The 8,669-nt window shown below is 41.2% G+C and overlaps 1 pseudogene; it reads right to left on the bottom strand.

Annotated features, from left to right (window-relative positions):
• Positions 1–1,136: 1,136 nt before the first annotated feature.
• On the bottom strand, positions 1,137–8,389 carry LOC114590889 (transmembrane protein 50B pseudogene; annotated as a pseudogene).
• Between the last annotated feature and the right edge of the window lie 280 nt (positions 8,390–8,669).

Below are 8,669 nucleotides of genomic sequence, written 5' to 3' on the forward strand. Positions count from 1 at the left end.
GTACCAAAACATCCCCACATTATAGAACGCTATAACAGCCTCTAAAACATCAGCATAAAACACTACAGATGAAAATCAGTTACCAAAATACATAATACTGATTCCACCTTCGAAAAAAATAACTAAGCAACAGAAAAATAAAGTCATTCTTTTCAACCCACCATATGTCTAATCAATCATACAATTAAACAAACCAATCAAATTACATTTCCAGCCTCTTATACAACAATAAATGCAGCTTAATCTAACTACAGGAAAAAATACATTTCACTCAGTTCCACTCAAATGCACCCCTTACATAATCATCACCTCCACAACAATCAAACAAGTAAAGACTATTAACCAATGTGCTCAAATTTCACTCTTCTAGCACGCTCTCTAATCACATTGCCCATACTCTGCAACCACTCCCACAACTCAGTCAATGATCCACTCGCTTGCTTGCCCCATGAAACTCAGATAAACTGGACAAATACTAATACAATGCACATTAGTGGGTGCCACAGAACAGGCTTCCCCCCTGCTCTTCCTGTGTACTCTGCACATCCCCCTAAATCTGCTCTGGAGGATTTCATTACCAATGAGATTTGGGGGGGCATGTGGGGAGAGGAAGTGCTGTTGCACAGGCAGATATCCTCTTGGTAATGGGCCAGCTTCATTAGTTTTACCTTATAAAAATGTTTCTGGGCTGATCTCTTTAACTTCACTTTAACAATGGCAGTGCACAGCAATCAGGCTCCCCAGTCAGCATCGAATTATAGAATCACAGAATCACAGAGCTGGAAGGGACCCAAGGGTCATCTAGTCCAACCCCCTGCATTGCAAGGATCTCAGCTAAAGCATCCATGACAGATGGCCATCCAACCTCTGCTTAAAAACCTCCAATGAAGGAGAGCCCACTAGCTCCCAAGGAAGACTATTCCAGTGTCAAACAGCTCTTACTGTCAGAAAGTTTCTCTGTATTTTATTCAGAATCTCCTTTCTTGTAACTTGAAGCCATTGGTTCAACTCCTGTGCTCTAGAGCAGGAGACAACAAGCTTGTACCCTCTTCCATGTGACAGCCCTTGATAGATTTGAAGATGGCAATCTTATCTCCTCTCAGTCCCCTCTTTTCCAGGCTAAACACAACTCTATTTCACGTACCCAGCTGCTTCAAGCGCTCCTCATAAGGCTTGGTTTCTAGACCCCGACACGAAGGCCCAACTAAAAGCCCCCAGAAGTATGGAAAGCTCAAGAAAAAAGTTTGTACTCCATTCGTAAGAATTTCACTGAAATTTTCTCTTCCCTTTGGCAATTTCTGAAAGCAGTTTCTTGTCTCATTAATCGATGGAGAATGGCAAAAAATGCAGGATAGGTTTTCAGCACAACACTCCTGTCAGGAGAGGCAGACATTCAGCCCACTGAGCATCTAATTATCACTAGAATAAGGGTCATTTAATTTAGTCTTTTGAATTGATCTGGCTCTGCTGCATCTACATTCAGTGGACATTTTAAATATTTTTAAAAGGAGTTTGCAGAGCAATTGCTTAACCTATCAATTTCCTTTGTTAAATGTTTACCCAGAAGCCACCGCAGAAAGGATGCTGCATAAATCTCTCATAGATATTAATAGTGACTTCTCAGCTACTATGTGTCCAGTGCACTCCCTCCTCCAGATTATTTCTCTAATGGAAAGGGGTATGTGAGAGAGATTTTTTTATATTTACAGGTTTGTCAAATGCAGTAATCCATTATTGTTGGTAATTGCTGGAGTAATCTCAACTCGTTGGTTTCCAACAAAGCCTCCCAGATTGACATCTCAACAAATTGGAAGTTAAGTGTAGTATAAAAGCTATTAACAAAACCTGACTGCCTTGTATGGCGGCATTAGATTAATGGTTAGAATGATCTAGCCGCCTGTTTCTACCTTCTGTAAGAACAAGAACTGCTTCTTCCGAAAAATAAAACAATCATAATATCTCCTCTATGTAAGGGTTTTCAGATCTGGGCTGTTCAGCTGGGCCTTTTCAGTTGTGGAAAAAGATGACTGAAAGGGACACAATTGAGGTTACCTGTTATTCAGGATCACCCAACAAAATTAGTTGATTGAATGAGGAGAGACAAAAGGAGGCAATTCAACTTCTCACGTGTTTACCAAAGGTGTGAGGCCGTAGGGTGAGAGCAATCATACTTACTGGCCACCCTCCAATTCCAAACATGCCTGACGGTTGCATGTTCCTCACATATGAGAAGAGGGCCTATGTGCATTCAGAGGTATGAAACCCTCTTCCTTCACATGAACAGAAAGCCTGGACAGACCTCTCTGATGACAGAAGGGAAGTATTAGTGCCCTGTCCTTGTTGGGCTCAGACAGCAGCAACATTCAAGGCCACCTCTTCATCGGCTGGTGGGACCTTCTTGGAAAGCAGACATTGACTCTGGCAGAGACTGGTCTGTTTTGCAGTGATGAAGCAACCCCCCCAGGTCTGCTTGCTTTCACTGCACTGATATTATGAGGGCTCCCCCAAACTTTTTTCTTTTCAACAGTTGTGTGTTAAGTCATACTGCTGCCATTGCTTTGTTGTTTGAAGATCCTGTATAGCCGAAGGAGGTTACATTTTCATGATGAAATTTCTGTAGCTGCTGGGCAATAATTGTTTGCTATAATCTCAGTTGGAGGGTCTGCAAACAAAGAAGTTCATGGAACATACTTTAGTGAGGGTCAGTGTCATGTTCAAGAAATCCTGCAGCATTTGGCTGCAATGGGCTTTTCATCTAAATCAGGGCAACTGTCTCACAGCGGAGATACAAACCACTTTTCATTTCATTATGTTGCTGGTTTGAGGTAATCATTGTGTATTTCCAACATGTGCATAAATAGGCATGCAGTTCCAGCGCTGACAGGCAAGCCTGGGGACTGAAGCCAGAGCTATTAGACGTGGCGGAAGTAAGTGGTGTCTCTTCCTATTCACATCTGAAGTCTTTCTTCTTTAATGCTTCAGATTTATTTTATTGGCTACCAGATTCTATTACAGTTTTGTTGCCAATGAATTCTTTGTCAGTGACTGAGCACATTTTCAGAACTGAAATTCTAAGTGTAAACTTAGAACACGAACTATAGATATTTGGTGGGTGGGTTTTGCACCACCCCTCAACCATCAGTTTCCAGTGCGGTTTGCAAATTGCACAATGAAACCTAACAATGCATAAAAGCAATGATACAACAGTTACAAATGAGTTTTTGAAACACCTGAGAGAAACCTGGAGCTGCCACGGTAGCAGATGATCCTCCTTGAGGAGAGTTTTCCAAAGGACGGTGTGATAGCCAAGAATGCCCCATTTCCCAGTTGCCACCCATCTCACCTCAGACAGCAAGGGCACTTGGAGGGGGGAAACAGCAGGTCTCTGCAGTGTACAGGCAGGTGATGTGGGAGCTACTGATCTATGAAAGTTTCCTCAGGACAAATTTATGAGTTGTTTTCATCTAGGGTCTAGTTCATATGCATTTTCCTGAGAAAAGTACCCCTCCCCACATGGCCCATTTGCTTCTGGAGGAAAGCATTCTTTCTGGTGGTGCCTTGTCTATGGATTGCCTTCCCCAAGAAGTAGGTCTGGCACAGGCACTGCCTGTACTTTTATCCTTCAGGCACCAGGTAAAGACTCATTTATGAGCCTGGGGGTGTGCATGTTGCCAATGTTTATATGTGGAAGTGAATTCTTCTCTGCAGTTGTTATTATTGTCTGCACTTTTTGTAAATTGATTTATGGTTTGATTGTTTAGGGAGCAATCATAACCAGGATGAGTGGGTTAGGATCCAGCAGATATCCGGCTGGGCTAGGAGACTCCCAGTGCTTCTGGGCTATGCCAGCTGAATTTGCTCGTCCTTAGTTCAGCTAGAGTTATCCTCGCATATCTCTGCATCCCAGCTCAGCGGGTGGAGCTGAGCCTGACAGATCTCAATCCAGCAAAAGAAAGGCCTGAAAAGGAGGAATTTTGGAGGTGTGGAGGGAGTGGATGCTAGAGAGGAGGGACTTAGGCTGGATCCTAAACCCATTCAATTTAGGCTAGATCCTAAACCCATTCAACTTGGTGATCTGACTTGACAACCCAGTGTAAATTAAGCTGGAAAAAGGATAGCATAACTCAAACACTATTTTAGGGCTCATTCACACGTCCACTTGTTCTGTGTTTTCTTCTGCTTGTCCCGGGAGGTTTTTCATTCTCTTTACCACTTTCCTCAGGAAAACCTGCTGTTTATCGCTGAATTGGAACAAACTTTAATCTGCAGAAAACCCAGTGGACGTTTGTTATGATTCAGCAGTAAACAGTAGGTTTTCCTGGGGGGAAGCACAGGGCAAATGAAAAACTGATTGGACTCTTGCCTAGAAAGCATGGGGCAAGCGGAAGTGTGGATGAACCCTAAGGCTGGCTCAGCCAGAAGTAGCCCCACTGCTTAATGGGGTTTGGATCTGGTGTAACTTTATGCCAGCTTAATTTACATGGGCTTGCTTTATGCCAGCTTCTTGTGTATAGGATTGTTTCCTGAATGCTTTAGAAATTTGGGGGATTGTAATTTTTATTGTACCCCACCCTGAGATTTCTCATGAAGGTCAAGCTATGAAGGTCAATTCTATGTCCTTTTAGATGTGTTTGTGGGAGGGGAGTTATGGGTTTTTGTTGTTGTTTTTACTATGTATTTGTGTTTCCATTTTTTATTTTTATGCTGTGAACCACCCTGAAAACTTCAGATGAAGGGCATTATACAAATTTAATAAATAAAAATAAAAAGCTACAAATGTGTTTCATAAATGCACAAACAGAAGAACAGATAGTATACAAAGGCCAGCTCCATTTAATATGCAACAGAATATACTACAGTTCTTTACATTTGCATTCCTAAATCTGTGGTGATTGACATAAGTTGTAGCTTAATGCACTTATCAAGACGGATCTTCTTTGCCATCTCATCTGTAGTTTCATATTTGGTAATGGAATGCAATATTTGACATGGAGGGTGTGAAATTTAGTTGATACCATCTTTTGCAAAGTATAAGAAGACATTAAATCAAATGTCTGTTGGCTCAGGCAGGAATGTAAGTTGCAAGAGACATTAACAACCTTTTTCTCTTGAGGGAAAGTTTGCCTGCTTAGTCCAAAGGAATTTCCCACTTGCCATGCTGAAGTTGTGCCCACCCCATTCCTATATAACTATGGTAGATTAGCAGCCAAACCTAACAAATGCATAGTCTTCCTAGTTAGCATGAGAAGGGGCTATGTCCACAGAGCTTTATTGCTGATAGGCACGTACTCAGACCATAGAAATACAGTTGGTAGAAGGGGCTCTGTGTGATGTCATTTCTCTTCCTCCCATGGAGAGGAAGGAACATATAGTACTTCCTGTTGCTCTCTCCTCTCTCTATCTTCCTGTGACCAGCCATGAGGGCAGACCTAGGCCAGGCTTAGTCAAACTCAGCCCTCCAGATGTTTTGGGACTACAACTCCCATCATCCCTAGCTAACAGGACCATGCCTGAAGCTGATTATACTGTAAATATAAATACTTAGCCTGCATAGTTTTTACTGCTGCCATTGTTGTAAACCAATGCAAGATTATAAGTAAATTATATTTTAAGACTTCCCAAGTTGTTGCCAGCATCTTTGTTAAGTGGGTTAAGAAGGAGGAAGCCAGCTTCCTTCGTTTGCCCGACTTGCTCAAAACAAAGCTTTACAGGCTAATTCCTAATTTTGCTGCCAAGGACGGGATTTGAAACTCTGTTCAAACCACACATGTGGGCACCTGGAGGGATAAATTGCAATTAATATATCCTTTCCTGACTGTTAAAACCCATCTCACAGAAACAGGACCCATGCCATTTGTTGGATAAATGTCTTAATTTGCTTAGCTTATGTACCATACTGATTTAAACATTAACAATTCTGACAGAAAATGCAATGTGAGTTCTTCATCCTCCAATGTGAGCAAGGGCAACACAGGTAGAATCGGCCTGTTGGGATCCTACCTGTTAAGTTGTGGGTGAACATATCAGACGACACAGCGATTCTTCAAAGCAGCTCTTGTTTATTCACAGGCTAGAACAGAACTGAACTGAAGGGTTCAGTCACCCTGCTTATATAGAGCTCCAGTACAACGTTACTGTAACAACTTTCTAAAACTATCCAATCACTGAATGTCACTTTCGATCCCTTATTTGCATAACTATCTACAGTATCCCCCTGCTGGCCCAGGGTGAGAACCTCAGTACATAACACTACCAGCCCCTTGCGTAAACTTTTAGCAATCATAAGATTCTGTGGAAACTCTCTGCAAGACTGAGAACCCTGCAAGATCTCCACTGCAGAAGTTTACTAAGGCTCTGAGAATTCTTGCAGCCTAGGGGTGGGGCTATCTGGCTCTCCTGCACAGACCCAACTATACCCCCTTTTGCATCTTATGGCAATAATGCCTGGAGTGGGCATCTCACTCTAGTCTCTTCGTGCTGCTTAAAGCTTTCTATCTCTGAGATAACGGGACTCTGCCAGAATGTATGATAATAGTGTAACATTTTCCCCTGGCTGTCACCAGCGAGTGATTAACTTGTGCACTTGCTATGCTTAAAGGAAACAGGGCATACAGAAATAATGGAAGGGTTCTTTAATGGCCACGGCCATCCCATAAATATTTCAGTGATGAAAAATAATTCCCATGATGTTTAGATTAAGGTCTTTTTGGAGCCAGAAGAAATGATGGGTTTACTTCTGCATCCCCATCAAAGTATAAACTCCAGGTGACCATTTGCTCATCACTTCAATATTGATTGCTGCAAATAACAGTCAGAGAAAATGAAACCTGATCCTTCCTGAATATAAGCACCAAGTTAAGTTTTTCAGGAAGGAAGCTCCCACTGGATTTTGCTTCTGGTATTGAGTGCTGCCAGAAAGCCACGAGGCTTTAGAAAATCTGAAATGTAGATCAAAAACAATAGCACTATGCATCTTGAAGTCAGGAGCAGCTATTTTGTTGCTTCATCATCTTCTTGAACTTGCGTAAAAATCTCCCGTCATTCAAAATTAATCAATGCAGTGGCATTTGTGAATAATTCAAGTATTTTTCTGGAATAAAATTTAAAAATAAAGCAAGACACACTGGAGAGCTTTAGAAAGTGGGAAAAGGGCAAGCAAGAGAGCTGCCATTAAGAAACTAATGGCGTTTTAATAGGCAGAATTTTTGTATTTTTCTGATTGATTTTCACTTGTAATTTTTTTATGTTTAAGAGAATGCTTTGTTTTATTGCTCATTATCCTGCATTAAATATAGATCTGTATTATATTTTGCATTAGATTTTCGTTTGAAATGTTTTATTTTAGTATTATGTAAAAACATTTGATGTTTTAAGGCATGTTGTAAACTGCCTATGATCTATTTTTTAAATAATTACTGCATTTTCACAATACCGTAGAATTGTGTTTAACAGAATACAGTGGTACCTCTGGTTGCGGATGGGATCCATTCCAGAGCTGCGGTCGGATCCCGAGGTTTCCACAACCAGAGGGACCGATTCTGCGCACGCGGGTGGGGTGGTAGAGTGCTTCTGCGCATGTGCACATGGCAAAAATCCAGAAATATACTTCCGGGTTTTCCGCTTACATATCCCAAGTTTATACATAAGCGGAGGTATGACTGTAATAATAATAATAATAAATAAATACATAAATAGTAATAATAATTATTATTTATACCCTGCCCATCTGGCTGGGTTTCCCCAGCCACTCTGGGCGGCTCCCAACATAATATTTAAAAAAGAATCAAACATTAAAAACTTACCTAAACAGGACTGCCTTCAGATGTTTTCTAACTTTGAGCAGAATATTTAAATCAATTCACTTTACAAAAATAAGTAAACAAATAAATGGTATAATGCAACATCTATCTGGCAAATTATAAAACAGAAATGTAAGTTATATCTACATACAAGACTCGCTAAGCAAGATGATGAAAAAAGTACTCTTAAGCGAAGCCCACAGTTCTTCAGTTCTTCCAAATTTGTAGATAAGGGTGCTGAAAAATATTCTGAAAAAAACACTGCTAAGCCTGGGTAGAGATTAATATTGTGGGTAACATATGCTCCAAAAAGAATCCACATAGAAGCCAATGAAGAGCCAGACATGAGCACCTGTTCTTCCTATAGCTGTCTCCTCTCACCTGAGCTTTTGATACTGCATTTATCATGAAAAAAGCTAGAGTAGAAAACACTCCACAAGTATGGAATGTGTGGTTCATTTGCTCTGGCTTGTGGTTAACTACTGCTGCATCTATCATTATCCACCAACCTGTAAAAAAAAACAGAATCCCAGCTACCACAGAAGCAACTCACATTCAGGCCATCGGAAATTGTCTAAGAAATCTGCCATTTCTCAAGTTCAGCCTCTCTCTTTTACATGTGTTATTTACATTAGAATTTCACAAATCTCCCAAGTCCTGGAAACTCCCCACTCTGCTCCGTTCGGGGCCATTACCCGGCTTGCTCTGCCAGCCAGAGGTGTGGGGAGACTCCTCATTATGCCTATCCTTTAGGGCACTCCCTGCCCCCCCAAAAGGGGGGGGGATTGGGAAAGAGAATAATAGAAAAGTTTAAAAGCATGCCTTGAACAGCTTCATAATTCCATGGTACGTTACGTGTTTTATCTAATG

The sequence above is a fragment of the Podarcis muralis genome, chromosome 2 (genome assembly GCF_964188315.1).
Source record: "Podarcis muralis chromosome 2, rPodMur119.hap1.1, whole genome shotgun sequence".
Classification (NCBI taxonomy): Eukaryota; Metazoa; Chordata; class Lepidosauria; order Squamata; family Lacertidae; genus Podarcis; species Podarcis muralis.